At 35.1% G+C, this 19,861-nt stretch overlaps 1 protein-coding gene and 2 long non-coding RNA genes across 6 annotated transcripts in view; 2 read left to right on the top strand and 1 right to left on the bottom strand.

The window, feature by feature from the left end:
* The window catches only part of LOC116735255 (septin-9-like), a 96,023-nt gene that overhangs the window by 32,158 nt on the left and 44,004 nt on the right, over positions 1 to 19,861 (bottom strand). The window lies entirely within an intron of this gene.
* LOC116735258 (uncharacterized) lies at positions 5,371 to 7,621 on the top strand. The gene is made up of 2 exons (XR_004342359.1): positions 5,371 to 5,554; positions 6,502 to 7,621. It is a non-coding gene; the product is annotated as an uncharacterized LOC116735258 (long non-coding RNA).
* LOC116735259 (uncharacterized) lies at positions 14,610 to 19,791 on the top strand. Of its 2 annotated transcripts, XR_004342361.1 has the most exons (3): positions 14,610 to 14,657; positions 17,113 to 17,230; positions 18,091 to 19,791. It is a non-coding gene; the product is annotated as an uncharacterized LOC116735259 (long non-coding RNA). The 2 variants fall into 2 exon arrangements; XR_004342360.1 differs by lacking the exon at positions 14,610 to 14,657 and having other exon boundaries at positions 15,065 to 17,230.

The following is a 19,861-nucleotide window of genomic DNA, read 5'->3' as shown; positions in this document are numbered from 1 at the left end:
GAGTAGCTAATACAAAAAATTTAAATCTCTTAAAGTAACAATGAAACAAAAGTAGAATATTAATATGTGATAGTGCTTTAATAGTTGATATTTGCATCAAGGTTTCAAATAAATCCAATGTGAATGTAATGATATTTCTTACACTAATCTCTCTGCGCAACAACAATACTTAGACTAGAGACATCTGAACTATTTACTTGCAGCCAAGAAACAATTTCTGATTATATGCAAGTGTAGTTTTTATTCCTTTTACTGAAAATAAAACCAAAAACCTATAATTCCCATTTCTGACTCAACCACTCTGACCTGGAAAAAAAATCCCATCAATATGTCACATTCAGTAAATTACAATATGCGACATAATGTGGCTCATTTGTCAGATTAAAAGTATCTTTTGAAAATAACTTCTAGAGAAGTATTAAACATACTTTACAATAACCCCACATTTCTATACAAGATAAATGTTTTTCAATAGTCCAAAATATTTTTAATCTGAAATCAAGTTCGAACAGTACAGCATTCCTTTCTCGATGATTTAGTTTTCCATTATTACGCATCAGTCTTTCCAACCTGTTGTAAATTCGTCCGATACGTCACTTCAGTTTCCTTTCCTATGAAACGACAACTAAGACAAACACACCTCTCCCTCAAACACACACAGATCAGAGACCTGACAACAGCTGATTGTACAGGTAAGCTCTTTAAGTTACTGATTAAAAATGCTGATCGAAACCTTATGTTAGACATAATTAGTAAGTATGACTATTATAAATAAAGAAAAATTATTTAATAGAAAATGCATCTTTTTTTCTGGTAAATTTTATCTTCACTAAAACTACACATCTTTCTGTTTTCCTCAAAACTGTTAAATATAAGTAGCATCTGTTTGACAGAATAAAGGGGTTCACAAATTATGATAAAGAAAGTGAAAACTCAATATTTGACTTTAAATCAACAACTTCCACATTAAATTAATTTGCATGTCATTTCAGTTGAATAATGTGTACAAAAAAACAAGTTCTTAGAGAATTTCTACAAAGGCTGCTCAATGTTAGGAAAATATGTAATTGCAATGCTATCACTAATAATGTGGAAAACTATATTGATTATGATTATCAACATTATTCTAAATAATTTCTTATTCCAAAACATTTCCCCAGCAGCTCTGATCTGATGTATACTTTTTGTTGTAGATATGCTGATATCTACTACAAAAAACATACATCAGGTCTGGGTCCTGATGAGCACAACTGGAGTCAATCAAAATGGCCTGAAACATTGTTGATGTGTAAAATTAACGCCTGAAAGATGGAGTATATCTCAAAATTGTTTTTGCAGTTCTATATTTAGCCTAGGTAAAATAACAAGTCAAATCAGTTTCTTTGCTGCTCGCTATCTGTAGCTTAGTAAGCTCGTCAATAAGTTCTTAGCTTGGCCTACTGCTTAAAACAAAAATGCTCAGGATTAATTGTCGGTATCTCAATGGGCAGTGGGATGTTTGAACATAATGCAATAGAAATACAGGTAAAAGCAGTTGAAACAAGAATTTTTTCTCACTGTCAAATTAAATCAAACCAAATTTCGCAATTTTTATGTCAGAATAACTGAAGCTGGTAAGTGTCATTATCCACATATGCTGCAGCCCCACACTATCCTGGGTGTGCTGCCATCACTTCTGCCTAAGCACTGCAGTCAGTCTCAGTCTGTCATGCAGTTTACATATACATTGCAAATAAATCGCACATTTTCAAAGCTGAGAAATGCTATTAATCAATATCTGCTATGCTCACTATTCCAACTCATGCCACCAGGGTATGTGTGACATAGACATAAACCAACCTGTGCCACTGTTAACAATAGTTTAGTAGCCATTGTTTAACCTAAAGCCAGTATTGACTGTTTTATGCTAAATATTGCGGAACTAAACACATTTACAGAAAAATTTCAAAATTTGCATATTTAAGAACCAATTGACAGTTTATCAGCAAAAAAAGTTAGTTTGGAGATGAGCAGCACTAACTTAGAAAGTGAGAATAAAAAGTCTATGTCAACATCTGGTACCAAATGTCTTGTCTAATAGTATCAATTGTGATAACCTCACATTTTTTCTTGCCTTCAGGATGTTACACATACACATGTGTGAAATTTGAATTTGAAAAGAGGTGGGACTCCAGTCAAAAGGTTGAATATCTTACAAATTTCACAATAACTGGAATATATTAACCAAAATACTAATATTGAAAACAGTGATTTTGTTGTGACAATAAGCTTTGCACTCAGGTAAATATACATGCAAAGAAAATGCACAGTATGGATGAAAACTGATGTTCTTAAATGTTTTTACAGGCACCAAGATGTTGAGAAAAATCACAAGCTTCTGTGTAGCTGTGTTGCTTACTCTAAGCTCAGTGGATGCAGCACAGAGTCCACTGAACACCCTTGATGAGCTGAAAAACTGCCACCTGTATAAACAGACAAACATCTTAGAACTGCTTCGCTGGTTTGCTGATACAGTTAACTTTGAGAACAACATCATCCAGCTGACCTTTAATCCATACTCTGATTATGGATCACATCGTTATAGAAATGATGAGAGAATATTGGCTCAACTCCCTCCAGGGTACCAATACTATACAGTTGGTAACATTAATCGAGGCACGTCAAGACCCCTACCACCTTCTGTAGTTAACAACCAGAGAAGAAATATTGAACATAACAAAGCTCGGATCATATTTCGAGTCAGAGAAAACGAACAGACAATTGACCAGGTCTACATCACTCAGCACTTATCTAGAGGCCATGGATCAACTTACGATCAAGATCACACATATAGGGTCACTACCAACCTTTTAAGAGCTCAAAGAAGTCACACCGCCTATGACATGGTACTGTCGGATGACAGTGTTGTAACACTTAATTTTGGAAATGAATCGAATGCTAATACTCAGAGATATTCTTCCAACAGAGATGGTTACATGCCTCTTCATTCCACAAATTACAGTAACCAAGATGATTGTGACTGGGGTTTATGTTGTGGAGTTTTTGGTTGTGTTGTTTTCATTATCATCTGTATTGCTTTAGGGATTTACTTTGGCTTTGGAAGAAAATAGACAGGAGCAAAAAAACAAAAAAAACAAATTGAAAACATAGTGCTTCAAATGGTAAGGAAAACTAATTCAACGTGATTGTGATCATTTTGCAACATTTTGCTTTTTTTATTTTACTTTTCTATACATACATTTGTCAGCAAAAATATTATTAACAATAAGAAGTAATACAAAGAGTTTGATCATTTTGTATGTTTGCCATTGTCCATCTTTAAATCTTATTTTTGTCACAGGCCTTTACAGGTATGAAATGCAGCTATCTAGCAGAGCACATTTAATAGAGACTATGTGTCAATTCATAGCTGCCACGGTGATATTTTGTGAAACATCTCATGTTTAATGTACTTAAAGCCAATTTTCTTTTTTTTCAACTGTCTAAACTTTTTTGTTGTGTACAATTTGAAGTCTTGACTCAGTGCTAGTTTTAAATCAAAATAACTGCTATTGCTGTGTTGCAGGGGTATTGTAATTTGGTGATTGTTGTGTATGGCAAAAAAACAAAATAATTTTATTGATGTATATTTGATTGATGTATATTTAAATATAAGGATATGCAAATAAGATGTTAAGTCGAGTCAATTTAAATTGAATCTGCATATCTAGATGACTGATATTTATGTTACTAACACCTGAATTCAATCCTTTGGATGGGTGAGTCAATATCTTTGGCTATATTTTGTACCTCACGTTTAGTGAGCAGTCTGTGTGGAAACTGTTCATTAAGCCATGGTGAAACAGTTCAGTGGCCATGCCATCTTAAATTATGGAACATAAATTTAGTTAAGTAGACCAAGTACATAATGTGTGTTTCTATGTATGAATAAAAATGAGTTATGTTTCTGCAGTTCGCTTAAGAACTTGAATACTGTAACAGAAGCTAAATCTTTGACAGGGAGTTTGTATGCTCTGCTTTGGAATATGTTACTGTTTACATGTTTAACAACTAAACACATAATGTGTGTTAAGTTGTTTTTAGGACATGTTTCTATGTATGAATAAAATATGAGTTATTGTGCTTTCTTCAGTTTGATAAGAACTTGCATATATATTACCTTCTAATAAAAAAAGCTAAATCTCTATGCATTCCCACTGCAGGCTGAAGTAACCCAATTCCGATTTTTTTTATGTAATGCGACCTGTATCTGATCTTTTTTGACAGTCTGAACAGCACAGGTCAGATTCTTTTCGAATGCGACCCAGGTCACTTGCATATCCGATACGCATCCGATTCAAATGCAACCTAACGTTCAGGTCACATTCATCCGAACTAAAGGTCACTGATACTGGACAAATCTCACTGTTCTGCGCCCTGATACACGTAAGTGGGACGTATAACAACAACCACGACGGACTATAATGAGGATTAAGTTGTTAATATGCTGCTCCGGTCAGACAGCAACTTCAAATATGTAAGCTATGCTCCACTATTAGCCTCTATGTTTACTTCCGCAAACACTGAGCACTTCTTTTTATGGCGGTTGGCAGAACGCTGAGAATGCTGACGCTATTGTGCCCTCGACTGCGCATGCAGGACACTTTCAGGTCCTTTGCCTGTTCAGACTGCAGAACATATACAGGTCGCATATGTGTGGCAGTGTGAACGGCTCCGGAAAAAAATCTGATTTGACAAAATATCGGAATTGGGTCATTTCAGTCTGCAGTGTGAACGCAGCCTATGACAGGGAGTTTGTACGCTCTGCTTTAGAATGTCAATGTGTTACTGTCTGCAGGTTTTAAATAAACCACCATTTGATTTGTGTTAAAAATTCTAAAAAAACAAAAAAAACAATCAGTTGATCATAAGCAAAGCACTATATTCACTGAAATTATAAAAATAAATCTTTTGAAAAATCATTGTCTTCCCATTTCTTAAAAATCCCTTGAATACAGATATACAAGTGCCCTGTTTGGAACAATAATGTCCTGAAAATAGAACGTGGTAACATTTTGTAAAGAAAACTTTAAATTAATTCTTATTCGTAGCCACCCCACTGGATGGACGTTTGGTTTGTCAACACCTACAATAGGAATATAAGAGAAAAAAAAAGTCACCAACACCTTCATGTCTTTTTAGTTTCCTGAAAAGAAAAGTAAAATGTAAAAGTAAACGCCTACCAGAGGTCCTCCTATAAAAAGTGTTTTTATTGCATTTTCATGCTGCACTTTACTCCAAGATCACTGCACAACTCAGGAGAAAACAAGTAAAACTGGTTTGCTGGCACATCAACAGATCCCATTTAACAAAGGACTATTAAGGGTTTCTGAATACAGGAAGCATTTTTTGTAAGTAAAGCTACTACCAAGTAGTTGCTATGGTAACTCAATGTAGCTTGTTACCCAAGTTTCATGTTTCATGAAACGGAAATCTGAAAAAAGGAAAAGAAATCAACCACTCCTCTCATAGATTCAAATCAACGAGGGACCTAAAGAAGCAGACTACTGCAAAGGTAAGCTTGCCTAATTTCTGATTTTAGAAAGACAGCGAGTTACTCTCAACTGCAATAGAAATCTAGAAATACAAACATTCTAGAGATAAGAAAAAAGATTTGGACACAAGCTGTTGTCTTAGGTTTCATATCGCAACTAATGATGCACATTCTTTCTTTTCGAAACTTCCTCTTTTTATGTAGCCACATTTGTGTACAAAGATACTTTCAAGTAACAAAATCGATTAATTTGGTAATTCTTAACTTATGTTTAGAAATGTCTTTTTACTTCTGCGGTTCAATTTAAAATTTTAATTTTGATGGTGTTAAAAGAGCAAGTTTGTAAATTATTCCAATCAGATGTGCATTTCAATAACAAATAAATTGGGGATATTTGGAGAGACCTTTCTTTGTCATATTTAGTGTTTTTTCATGTTATCACCTTTTTATATATTTTTCCCTTGTGAACAAAGTTGTGGCATATTGTCCACCCAAAAATAATCATTAGATTAAATCTCTCTGCCATCGTCAGTACGGTGACCCAGAAATGCTTTATCACTGTGGCTTTTATTACTTACTAATCATTAAACTGAAAGTTAAACCTGTTTAGCCGTTTATGCAATCATAGTCAAAAGGCGGTACCACCCTCTTTCAGTTCTTGGAGTTTAATGATTAAATCTTCACACAAGTATTCAAAACCAAATATCCTAACTAAACATTGTTCAGGTCAGAATAAAAAAAGTCTGTGAAATTTAAGCAAAACTCCATAACAAAAAGTCATAAAATGTGTAAGAGACATTTTACACACGTGGTTTGACATAAACGTGCATAAAGGGGTTAAGTTTATTTTAAGTGAACTTGCAGGCAGGAAGTCTTGATATAAATATAAGATCAAATGTCATGCATGAGTCTATCAAGTATCGAGCATTCACAGACTGAACACTGAAAGCTCTAAAATGTCTTCACAGGAATTGAACATGTCAAGAAAAATCAGCTTCTGTGTAGCTGCGTGCCTTATTCTGACCTCGGTGTATGCTGCACGGAGAAGTCTGAACTCCATCACTGATCTGATTGACTGCCACCTCTCTGAGCACACAAACATTTTAGAGCTGCTACACTGGTTTGCCCATGAAGTCGACATTGATCACCACATCCGCCTTACCTTTGACCCCTCCTCTGATTATGGCTCACATCATTATGGAAATTTTGAAGACATGCTAGATCAACTGCCTTGGGGGTATCAATACTATACAATTGGTAATCTTTATGAAGACGATTCCGACTCGCTTCCATCCTACGTAAGAAATCCCCACAGGGGGAATATTGATGACAACAACAAAGCTCGGATCATAATCAGAGTGGAAGAAGGACACTCGGGACCTCGCCCTGGACAGATAATAGATCAGGTGTACATCACTCAGCACTTTGATACATCTGACGAAGGAACAAATTATGATCCAGATCATACATACAGAATCACACCCAGCCTTTTACACGCAATAAGACGGAGAAACATTACTGAAATTCAACAACTTGCCAGAAGGTCCTATAGAGAGAATGCTTCTGCCCGTCCACAAGGACATCCCACTTCATATAGCCAACAAGCTCGATATAATCCAAGTACAAAAAACAATGATGACTTCCTGAAGAAATTCTGCTTTGCCATTCTTGTGATCATTATTTTTGCTTTGTTCGCATGTCTTCAGAACAACTTCAAATAAGACAATATTTCCAGACACTGAGCAGAACTGTAAATGGGATGGTTTGCAAAGGGAAAAAAGGCAGAAAATCCTAAATCCAAATAAAGAAAAGTGTGTGTAAATGTGTCATTTTTAGAATTTGGCTGCAGAACTATATTTGTGATAAAGGAATCAGTGCAAATTTTATATAAATGTGCTGTAAATGTAATTACTAGCTTTTAAAGAATTTGTGTGAAATGTTGCAATATGTTGCCATATGTTGTGCAATTTAAAATTTCCGCTTTCATATTTTGCACAATAGTTTCAGAGGCTCTTCTCTTAAGAATTTGTATGAGGATTTGCAAACCTGTATTAAAATTATTTTTTAAATATGAAGAAATCACTACAACTTTCTGGATTTTACTACATTTTTCAAGGCAGTTAAGGTAATAAGATACAACCAGTAAGGCAAGACTAATCAAGCCACTGAATATGTTTACCTTCTGCAGTAAATTCCCAGAAGAGTAATAGTGGTTGGAACACCACCTGGATCATAACGAGAGACTATTCAAAATATAACAACTTTGTTTGTTTCCAAAAAAATAACAAAATCAGAATGGAGAAAATATTCCAGGAAAACAACTTGTACAACAAGAAGCTTGATATAAGTTGTATATTTTGTATAAGAGGTATTTTATGACAAGCTTAGCGTATCCATGATCATGTTCTACATAACATGAAAAAATAGAGTTGGCGGTGATGTTAAGAATGCAACATACAAACTAATTACATCCAGTTTTACAAGATTTAAGAAACTCTCCTGCACAACTTTGCAAAGTAAATACTATTACTTAAGTACTTGCCTAAGTTTTATATGAAAGTTTTTACAATTTTCTATTCCTGACAAATTCAACAGTTGACTAAATGTATCCCAGAAAAGTAAATGTTAATCTTTATAGGGCACCAGAGCTTACATGAGGACAGATTACATTAATAATATAGACAGCAATATGATTAAACACTTACTCAAATTCTGACACTTACTGTGCAATTTGTTATTTGGAAAGATTTGGTTAAATTTTTTTCCAAAGCAGAATCACATCTTATGCATTTAAACATATTTTTTACCTCGTTTTTTATTCAAAAACACAAATGAGGATCAGCTGTTTGTGCTGCAAGCAAATATGAAATGGTGTTTATATGGTGTTTGCAGCTGAGTAAGCTGTTCACAAGTAAGGTGTGCTCACTAACAATGCATGTGTGTAAAATCAGCATTTATAAATGAAGGCAGTGATATTACGACATTGTTTAGAAGGGATAATAATAAAGTCATTTTTAGAAGTTAAAAATTCCTCTGCATGGCAATCGTCTACCACAACTCAAAACAGAACAGAGGGAGGATCAGAGATTTACAATAAAAGCAATTTGTACTAGTGGTGTAATAACATACGTAGGTAGTCCTCTGGCTATTTTTTTAAAAGAACTGTATAAGAACTGCCTCAGGTATCAACCACTGGTTCACAATTGGATATAATTATATAAAAATATATTCTGTCTATTATGGACATTAACAGCACCCTCTCCACCACATAGTGGACTGACAGTGGAGCACCTTCTCACATAGGCTGCTCCAGCTCTGCTGTCGTAGGGACAGATACAGGAAATCCTTCCTGCCACATGCCATCTCACTGTACAATAAAAGCTAAGTCATTGTTCTGCACTAATCAGTCCAATTTTGCACAACTGCACTGTGGCACATTTGCTGTACATATATTTACATATACATACTGTATCTGCATTTTTTGAATCTTTGCAAGGACTGCTCTAAGCTGCTTTTATATTGACAGCATGTTAGATTTTATTTTTATTTTGTCTACAATTGCTACTCTGGTGGTTGTTGTGTGTCTTGTCTCTATGCTGCTGTAACTGCGAAATAATTTCCCTGCTGGGATGAATAAAGTAATTCTATTCTATTCTATTATTCTATAATGCAGTAGAAAACACTCACTGTCAGTTTTCTTTTGAATGACACAGTAACTTGGGGAGAGTAGCAAACGACTGCTCTCTGAAGTTTGGATCAGAAACAGACAATTTATACAGGTAAGATCTTCAATCACTCATTGAAATGCACAGATTAAATCTGAACACTGAGTGTGATGCAATTTACATATCAATTGATAGTTCTGCTAACAATTGATAGCAGAACTATCAATTGATTGATTATTCATTTTTTGCAAAAATCAAATCTACTAATCTTTATTTCAGTAAAGAAAGAAAAAGAAACGCATACGAAAAGGTAGTTTTCTTTATTTTATGATCAGTCCGACATCATCCGGCTGTACTTTGATCCATACTTTGATTATGGATTACATCGTTATAAAAATGACGAGAGAATATTAGATCAACTGCCTACAGGGTACCAATACTACACAGGTGGTAACATTAATTGAGACACATCAAGACCCCTACCAACTTATGGAGTCCAGAGGGGGAGTACTGAATGGAACAAAGCTCGGATCATATTTCAAGTCAGAGAAGACAAACAATTGACCAAGTCTAAATCCTTCAGCATTATGACTTATCTGAACATCATGGGTCAACTTATGACCCAAGACACACATACAGAGTCGCTACCAACCTTTTACAAAAACTCAGGAAACACTCCTTTAATGAAATCCAGAAACTTGCAAGAAGATTTCAAACAAGACAATCTGGAAACCAAGCAAATTCCGTTTGCCAGGGATTTTCCTCCTCCAAACAGAACTTCACATGGCACACAAAACACTCACACATGCAGTACATGTCGTTGGATAGCCTGTGCTACAGTCTTCAGCAACATACTGCAAAATAAAAACTTATCTTTCAAAATAGAATGTCTACAAGTTATTTTATCTTTTTAGCAGTGCTTACTTTTTTAAAACACTGCTAGATAAACATGAAGATACAGTTTAATCTGCAAAAAAGGAAAACAAAAAAGCAGATATTCTATTTTAAGAATAATTTTGTGGACTTTTAAGCTCATCTAGTTTTATTTGGTTTCGGTACAGTAGATGCTGACTTAGTGAATCAACAGCTATTCTGTATTTATGCATTTATGACACCGAACATGGTGTCATAAATGCATTTCCACAGTGAACTCCAAGGTCACTTTACACATATGGTTACGTTCCACACATTCAATAAGAATGAAACCTCAAGAAATTGTGTATTTATTTAAAAAAAAAAAAAAAAAAGATTTTTTACAGTAAGTAAAATCTTTCTGTACTGTACAGTGGCGAGCTGACAGGGCATAAAACATAAAAATAAATGTGAAGTCACTTGCTTCAAAATTGCTTCCCTTGGTCTCAAAATTCAGGGACTACTGATCAGGGATATTATGTGAAAAAAACTAACAAAAAAACCACCTTGCAAGGTGTTTCAGCCTTACCCACATTAGGCTGACACATAATTTAATATTATTTAATAATACTAAATCTGTCACAAACTTGAGTTCTTTAAGTTTCATTTACCAGTAAAATGAAACAGCCCTAAGGAAAGACGGAGTGAACACTCCCTCCCTCGCGCTGCAACCGAGCGCGAGGGAGCAAAAGATTTCTTTTGCTTTTTTGAGAAGTGATCCCACCCACTGAAACAAACTGCAATTACAAACTGGATTACCTTTGAAAGCATTAACCCAACCACAGCTCCCTCTCAAACACAGATCAGCGACCTGGCAGCACTTGACTTATGCAGGTAAGCTACTTTAATTAACATCTCAATGACGCATATTTGCATCATTGAGATGACTCATAAACATTTGTATTGTATGAGTTTGTTTTCTTACTGCAACAAACTCATAAATACAAATATTCTAAACAAGAAACGAGCAATGCTATTGTTTTCCCAGTGATTTATTACTAAACCATCAAATTTCATTACACTTCTTCCAAATTCTATAAAACCTCTATTAGCATGATGATAATGGAAAAAATTCGATGTAACTATGTGCTACTCTAGTATGGTGAGGATCACTGAGGATATAAAAAGACATACAGAACAGTCAGGCAGCAATGCTCTACAATTACCAACATTTGCCCAGAAGAGCCTGACTACTCTAAGCAAATAACCCGAAAAATGATTTAGTTCATCAAACTAGATGAACAGGTTTGCTCTCGCTGTTTGACCACCCCTATGTGCTACTGGAGTGTAATATTTCACAGATGTAGCGCCGTTCGGGCTCCACCAGACAGTGGACTCTAACATTGAACGTCTCCTTAAAGCTGCAGTATGTAACTTTTATTTTAAAAAAAGAAATTACAGATTTATTAAAACTTTAACTATGCCCTAAAATGAGTACAATAATTTGCGAAAAAGTCATTTAGCTCCTCCCTGTTTTTGCCATGCAGATTTACACCTCTCAGTCAGAAACCAACAGGGGGAGGGGACATAGCGCTGTCAATCATGCTTTAACAATATGCAAAAGAGCTTGCTCATGCACAAAACAATTAGCCATCCTCACAGGAGTTTTTATTTAGTAACTTATGAAAGGTTATTTGAAAGCAACCTTCATTTTAGTTTGAATATTTTCTCTTTTACTAGATATTGTTTGATATAGGCAATGTTATGAGATTTATTTTACTTTCTGTATAATTTGTGCTACTGAGAACTTTACTGTTTTCAATCTGTTAAATATTATATGGCAGGTTTTTCAGTTGTTCTTTGGACTGAATATCTGCTGAATTGTGTCTGCAATTTTTTTGTATGTTTCTGTATAAATTGAGGAGATTTTAATGTTTCCTTTTCGCCAGATCACATAGCCAGTGGCTTATATACCTAAATCAAAAAATTATCAGCGATTATGTGAACGATATTTGCGATCAGCACTCATGGGTGATCTGTATCACTATTGTCAGCATAAAACCTGATCAGAGCATCAATAAACAAATATTACACTGCTTTGAGTTATTTACTTGGTGTGTCCTAAAAACAATGACTGCAGGAATAATTCTTATCATGGATGAATAATAACAAATCTGAAATCTCTTCACAGAAACCGAAGATGTCAAAAAAAATACCAAGTCTTTGTGTAGCTCTGCTCCTGACCCTCACCTCGGCGCAAGCAGCACGACAAACTCTCAACACCATCAGTGACATAAGAAGTTGTGTTCCTCACCCCACCAACATTCTGGAGCTCCTTCACTGGTTTGCCAATATAGTCAGAATTGACCGTTATGGTACCATGAGCGTGACGTTCAATCCAAACTCTGACTATGGTTCACATCATTACGGCAATTACGAAGGCATTTTGGATCAACCTTCTTGGGGGTACAAATACTTTACAGTTGGTAACATTCATCAAGAATCATCAATACAGCTCCCTTCTTATGTACAAAATGCCGAAACAGGAACCAGTGGATGGAACAGAGCTCGCATCATATTTAGCGCCACACAATCCAGTGGGGTTTGGAATATACAAGAAATCTACATCACACAGCATAGTGGCACCAGTTATGATAGAAACCACACATACCAGATCACTACCAACCTTTTACAACAATTCAGAGGTCGGTCCAATTTGGAAATCCAACAGAGTGGCATTTATTCCCAGAGAAGCAATTTTGTTAACACATCTATTCATCAGCAACATTCCTACCCTAACCGGCACTACTACGTTCCTCAGTCTAATTCAACAACTGATGAAGATTACCTGCTGAAAGTGTGTATGGCTTTAGTACTATGCATTTTTTTCTGTATTATCATTGTTTTCCCAAGTATTGCAGGTAAATAATACTTATTTACCCAGACACTGTTCAAACCAAACAGTAAATGTGATGCTTTTAAATATCAATGATAAAAATTGTCAAAATGTCTGGAAAACCAAATATCGGAAGTGACATGTCTGAGTATTGCTGAAATCCAACAACTTGCCAGAAGGTCCAGAGAGGGAATGCTTCTGCCCGTCCACAAGGATCTCCCATTCGATACGTCCAAGAAACTTGATATAACTCAAATACAAAACACCATGATGACGTCCTGATGAGATTCTGCTTTGCCATTCTTTTGATCTGTGTTATTTTTGTTTTGTCGTTCTTATAACTGTAAATAAGACAATATTTCTAGTCACTGAACAGAACTGTAAATATGATGTTTTCCCAATGGAAAAAAAAAATAGAAATTCCTAAATTGAAATAAAGAAAAGTGTGTGTAAATGTGAATTTGCCTGAAAAACTATATTTGTGATAAAGAAATCAGTGGGAATTTTATATAAATGTGCTATAAATGTAATTACAAGCTTTTAAAGAATTTGTGTGACATGTTGCAATATGTTTCTAAAATGTTTAAATGTCCACTATCCATCTGACAGTGGACATTTTAAAAGTCCACTATCACATTTTGCACTGTACAGTTTTCAGAGGCTCTTCTCTTAAGAATTTGTGTGAGGATTTACAAAATTGTATTACATTTATATTTTAAATCTGAATAAATCACTACAACTTTCTGGATTTAACTACTTTTTTCCAAAACAATTAAGGTACTAAGATACAACCTGTAAGGCAAGACTAAACAAGCCACTGAACATGTTTACCTTCTACAGTAAATTCCCAGGAGTAATGTTTTATGGTTGTGGAATAAAATACTTTCTAGGGACTTTTGTTTCAACACATTAATCAGTTGCTATAATCTTGTGAGACAATGTGTTTATGCTTACATTTTGTCACTTTTACTACATAGATGGCTTGTTTTAGCTAACAAAGGTATGTGGATTGATTTGTGTCTGTGAAAAGGACCTGCAGCAACATACTGCAATATGAAAATTTATCTTTCAAAATAAAATGTCTACAAGTTATTTTATTTTTTTAGCAGTGTTTATTTTTAAAACGCTGCTAGATAAACATGAAGATACAGTTTAAACTGCAAAAAAGGAAAACAAAAAAGCAGCAGCTCTATTTTAGCAATACATTTCTTGAACTTTTAAGCTCATCGGGTTTTGTTTGGTTTCGGTACAGTAGATGTTGGCTTAGTGAATCAACAACTGTTCTCTATGTATGCATTTATGACACTAGACCAGTGGTTCTTAACCTGGGTTCGATCGAACCCCAGGGGTTCGATGAGTCGGTCTCAGAGGTTCGGCAGAGCCTCTGCCTCATTTAACGGAGTTAAAGACACACTTGTGTAAAGTCGTGATGACACGCCCCGCTTGGCCATCACTTGCTGCAGAGGATCATGTTACATTCATTGCTCGGCCAATCAGTGCTGCGGGGAATTTAGTGCGCGCAGTATCAGCGGCTGTCGTAGTTGTACGTCTCGTGGTTTCTTTCTTAATATTTTAATCCATACTTAATATGTCGAGCAAAAAAAGAAGAAAATGAACAGACTTTGCTCTGAAGACGCACTTGCCAAGGTGAAGCCACGCCTCTCTGAACTGGTTTCCCAAAAACAACAGCAGAAGTCGCACTGATTTGCAGGTATGTCATTTGTGCAATACTTTATTCTGGTCCCAAAAATGTATTTTGTGGATTCAAAACAACAAAAAACAAATTAAATTTAAAATAAAAACAATCAAGTTATTAAAAAATGTTTTAATTTTTTGAAAAAAATCCAAATTTATTTTTAATTAGTAAAATAGTAAAAAAATATTTTTGGGGGCTGAAATTCTTTTATGGGGCCGAAATATTTTTTGGGGGCCAGAATAAAGTAATACTGTAACTTGCTGTGAGTTCATGGTTTTGTTCTTTGAGCAAAGGTGACGTTCATGCACGGCTCATTTTGTGCACCAGCAAAAAAACATAGACCTATGTCTTGAATTTGGAAAAAAAAAAAAAAATTCATTTATCACTAAAGAAGGGTTCGGTGACTGCGCATATGAAACTGATGGGTTCGGTACCTCAAAAAAGGTTAAGAACTACTGCACTAGACATATGTGTAAAGCGAGCTGGGAGCGAGCTGGGAGGTCATATGAACTCCCAGGTCGCTTTACCTGGGAGTTCACTATCACTATGAAATTTCAAAGTGATAGTATGGTAGCTTTACCTGGGAGTTCAGTTTAATAGTGACCTGGAAGTTCAGGTCACTATTTAACTGAACTCAATTAAGGTACTGAGATACAACCTGTAACGCAAGACTAATTAAGCCACTGAACAAGTTCACCTTCTGCGGTAAATTCCCAGAAGAGTAATACTGGTTGGAACACCACCTGGATTAGAGAGACTATTCAAAATATAACAACTTTGTTTCCAAATGGAAACAAACCACCTTAAAAACAGGAAACACTGATAGATTAATTAAAAAATTCAGATAATCGCATGATCAGCTTTTTGTTTAATGTCTTACTTGGATAAAATAAACGTGAAACAAAAACACAAAGGACAAAATGTTCCTAGAAAATAACTGACAGCAAGAAGGTCCATATAAACTGTACATCTGATATAAGAGGTATTTTATGACAAGCGTAGTGTATCCATGACCATGTTTTATTTAACACAACTAAAGCCTGCATGGTGTGAGCCAAAAATGTGTTATGAATGCAGAATACAAACTAATATATCCAGCTTTACATGACATTCAAGTACTGTCCTGCACAACGTAAAGTAAATGCTATTACTTCTGCAGTTGCCTAAGTTTCATATGAAAGTTTCTACAATTTTCTTTTCCTGAAATTTAGCAGTTAGCAAAAGTTTCCCTGGAAAATGTTTTCTGTGTTTTTATAGGGTACCAGAGATAAGTAAAAAAAGAACCATAATAACAAAGACACAATATGATTAAACATTTTTGTACCATTCTAAAGTCATTTGGAAAATTTAGATTCTCCTACTTTTTTCACAAGATTCACATTTTATGCGATAGATTTCTAATTCAAAAATACAAAATAATGGTACTCATCGGAAATTTTGGCATCAACTATTTAGCTGTAATATAGTTAATATATTAACTATAATAAACCCCAAAGATAAAACAAAAAAGTCAAAAGCTAAATCCAGCTATATTTCTTCGCTTTTTTTGATTGTTTCATGCCGGTACAAAATAGGGTCTCTGTGTATTGACCACTGTCAACTCACACTGTCAGGGGAACATTTTGATGCATTTCCTCCTTCATATTTATATGTCACTTCTTTTCAAAACAAGAATTCACAAATCAGATTGTTTCAGCTGCGACAGACTTGCGGCCTGTCCAGGGTGAACCCCGCCTCTCGCCCGGAACGTAGCTGGAGATAGGCACCAGCAGCCCTCCCGACCCCATTAGGGACAAGGGTGAACAAAAAATGGATGGATGGAGATTGTTTCAGACTTCGACCGGGGCAGAGGACATTACAAAAATAAGAAAGACATTTACATGTTTTTCAAACTATGCCACGATTGATCTGATTAGTTACCGTAGTCTCATAACACAAGCAATAAATTTGCATTTAAACGCAAATACAGTGCATGTTTTTTTATAACATACATCACACTAATAAGAAAAGGTGCACATATAAAGGTTGTAGAGCTGTATTTTAAACTCAACTCTCACTGTATTTTAGAAAACATAGCAACAATATTTGATTTTCAAGACAGAGATGGAGGGAAGCGTTTTTTAGTCATCACCATCTTACTTTCATTTAGTTCTTGTGAAGGGTGAACTTGCACAATGTCTGCAAAATTCTCATGTGCTGTCATCAAATGATTATAAATGTTTAAGATTCTTTAGCCACAAACTAAACACAGCATACCTGAACACCAAACACACAAACACGTTAGATAGTTATTAAATATTCTTTGCATTCTGACACGCCAACTGAGAAACGTATGAAGAATACATTTGCTCAGCTTTTGAATTTCAACAGCCTTGAGCAACAGGTTCACAAATAAAAGCTGTAGGGCTGCATTTTCCAGGAAGTGGTAACTTCCTCTGTAGATAACACTTTTCATTTTTTTTGTTTTGAGAATTGGTCCCACCCACCGTAACAGACTGCGTGGTTCATCCCTTCAGTCATATTTCATAGAACACTGTTGCCTTTGAGAGCATCAAGCCAACCACAGAACCCGGCAGCACAGTCTGCAGGTAAGCTACTTTAATTACTCAGTAAAACAAATTTAGTCCTTACTGCAACAAACCCATAAATACAAATATTCTAAACATGAAAACTTATAAGATGCAATTATTTTCCTGGTAATGTATTATTAAATCTAGTAAATTTCATAATAACTGCACACATTAGACTTTATCTCAATTCTTAAAAATCTCTATTATGGTGATAATGGAATATTTTTAAACTTAGTGAGAAAAATTTTACATTGACCATAATAAGAGATAACTGTCACTCTTATTGTTTCTTAGAAGTATACGTTTGTGCACAAAAATGTCTTTTTGCATAAAATAGAATTTAGCAGATATTTATAATTTGTTTTGTTATTTAAGGTAATACATTTCAGATTTACTTCAGAGGTTTCATTCAGTGGGCTTAGCACAAGTCTACATATTATTCAAAATATTGTATCAGTACCTAACATGAAAATGCAAAAAGCATAAGGGAAAACATACTTAAATTAAATCCATTATATTCTGGGGTTGAGTGGATTCTACTCACTTTTTTCCCTGAAATAAATTTAGGTACATTCTAAGGAAAAATGCTATTAATTTTATGTCTAATATATGTACGCTACTTACTGTAGAAATGTAAAAAAAAATTAACATATTTTCTAACAAAGACAATTCAGTGACTCAAATACTCATTCTAGACTCTCCATTTAGAAAATAAGGACAACAGACTAAACCAGTTTTAGACAGTTTTTTCTGTCTGGTGCCTATAGATACAAAGGTGTGGTGCTTTAAGTTATTTACCGGGTGTATCCTAAGACACAGGAATGAAGAAATAATTCACTCCATGGCTAACCAATAACAAATCTGAAATCTCTTCACAGAAACCGAAGATGTCTAGAAAAATGCCAAGTCTCTGTCTAGCTCTGCTCCTAACCCTCACCTCGGCGCAAGCAGCACAGAAAACTCTTGACTCCATCAGTGAAATAAAACGTTTTGTTCCTCAGCCTACTAACATTTTAGAACTGCTTCGCTGGTTTGCCAACACAGTCAGTATTGACAATCGTGATAACGTGAGGTTGACCTTTGAACCAGAATCTGATTATGGTTCACATCATTACGGGAATTTTGAAGGGATGTTGAATCCACCTCCTTGGGGGTACAAATACTACACAGTTGGAAATATTCGTAAAGACTTGTTAACACAGCTCCCTCCTCATGTACAAAACGCCAGAACTGGAACCATTGGATGGAACAGAGGTCGGATCGTATTTAGCGCCATAGAAGTCAACAGGGGATGGAACATACAACAAGTCTACATCACACAGCATTGTGGCACTTCTGTATATAATGGCACCAGTTATGACCCAAACCACACATACCAGATCACTACCAACCTTTTACGAGAATTGAGAGGACGGTCCATTTCGGAAATCCTAATTGGTCACACTGGTTCCCAGAGAAGCAACTTTGAAAGCACATCTACTCGGCCACAAGAATTCTTCTTCTCTAATCAGAACCATGTCCTTCAAGCTAACCCAAGAACAACTGATGAAGATGATGTCCTCGGAAAAGTTTGTACTGCCCTGGCAGTATTTTTTATTTTGCTATTGATTTTCCTAGGCAATGTAGGTAAATAAAGTAAGGTTGATACAATGTATCTGATTGTGATTATTCAAATAGTCAACTAAATTAGTAATTGAATAATCGCTAACTGGAATATGCAAACCCTTAAACATGGCGTCTGCTTAAAAGAACAACAGCCACACTGCAGTAATTAAGCCAAAACTTTTCAAAAATAGGTACATTTTAGCATTTAAAGTGAAAAATCTGTTTTTGCTTGACAATCTGGAGTACCCAGAACTGAAGTGGCAATTTTATTTTCACCAGCTTCAAATTCTGTAAACAAAAAAAAAAGAAAAATGTATTCAGCACATTTTGCTATCCAATTATTAATTGGTTAATCAAATAAATAAACAGGTTAGACCTACACTGTGTTCATGTTATGTCAAGCAGAAAGGGCTGAGCTTTCTGCATGTTGATGTTTGAATTTTTTGATATTTACCTTTTTTTTAGCTGATGTAAGTGAACAAGCACATACTAAAGAAATGCTTATTACATTTTTGTCTATAACATGTTTATTCTGTTACTTAAAAATGAATTGAATTCTTTGTTTATTTGCACATCCAATGTGCCAATTATTTTTAATGTGTGATAGTTGTTACAGTTGTTGAGATTGAAAAGTGTGGCAAAACGTAGAGCATGTGACCCATGTACGGAGGCCTCAGTCCTCGATGCGGCTGTCGCAGGTTTGAGTCCCGGTCTGTTACTCTTTTCTGTACGTCCTCCGCCTCTCTCATAATCCACTTTCCTGTCAACTGAGTGTCAAATAAAGGCCATTAGGACAAAAAAAATCCTTAAAAAAAGATGAAAGATTGAAAATGGATGTGAAAAGCCTCTATTGTTGTGTGTTATTGTGTATTATTGGAACTGTGTTTGTTTAGTTAAGAGATGTGTGCTTTCCCCTTCCCAATGTAAACTGGATACAAAGAAATAAAGCTAACCATGTATGTGATTTATTAAAATATGTACCGTATGTTTTGTTTTGACCAGGGAAACTGGTCAGATTTAAGGAAAAACAAATGGAGCGCATTT

This window comes from Xiphophorus hellerii, chromosome 16 (genome assembly GCF_003331165.1).
Source record: "Xiphophorus hellerii strain 12219 chromosome 16, Xiphophorus_hellerii-4.1, whole genome shotgun sequence".
Lineage (NCBI taxonomy): Eukaryota > Metazoa > Chordata > Actinopteri > Cyprinodontiformes > Poeciliidae > Xiphophorus > Xiphophorus hellerii.
Note: the sequence above shows the minus strand (reverse complement) of the source record. Positions and strands in the feature narration are given on the sequence as shown.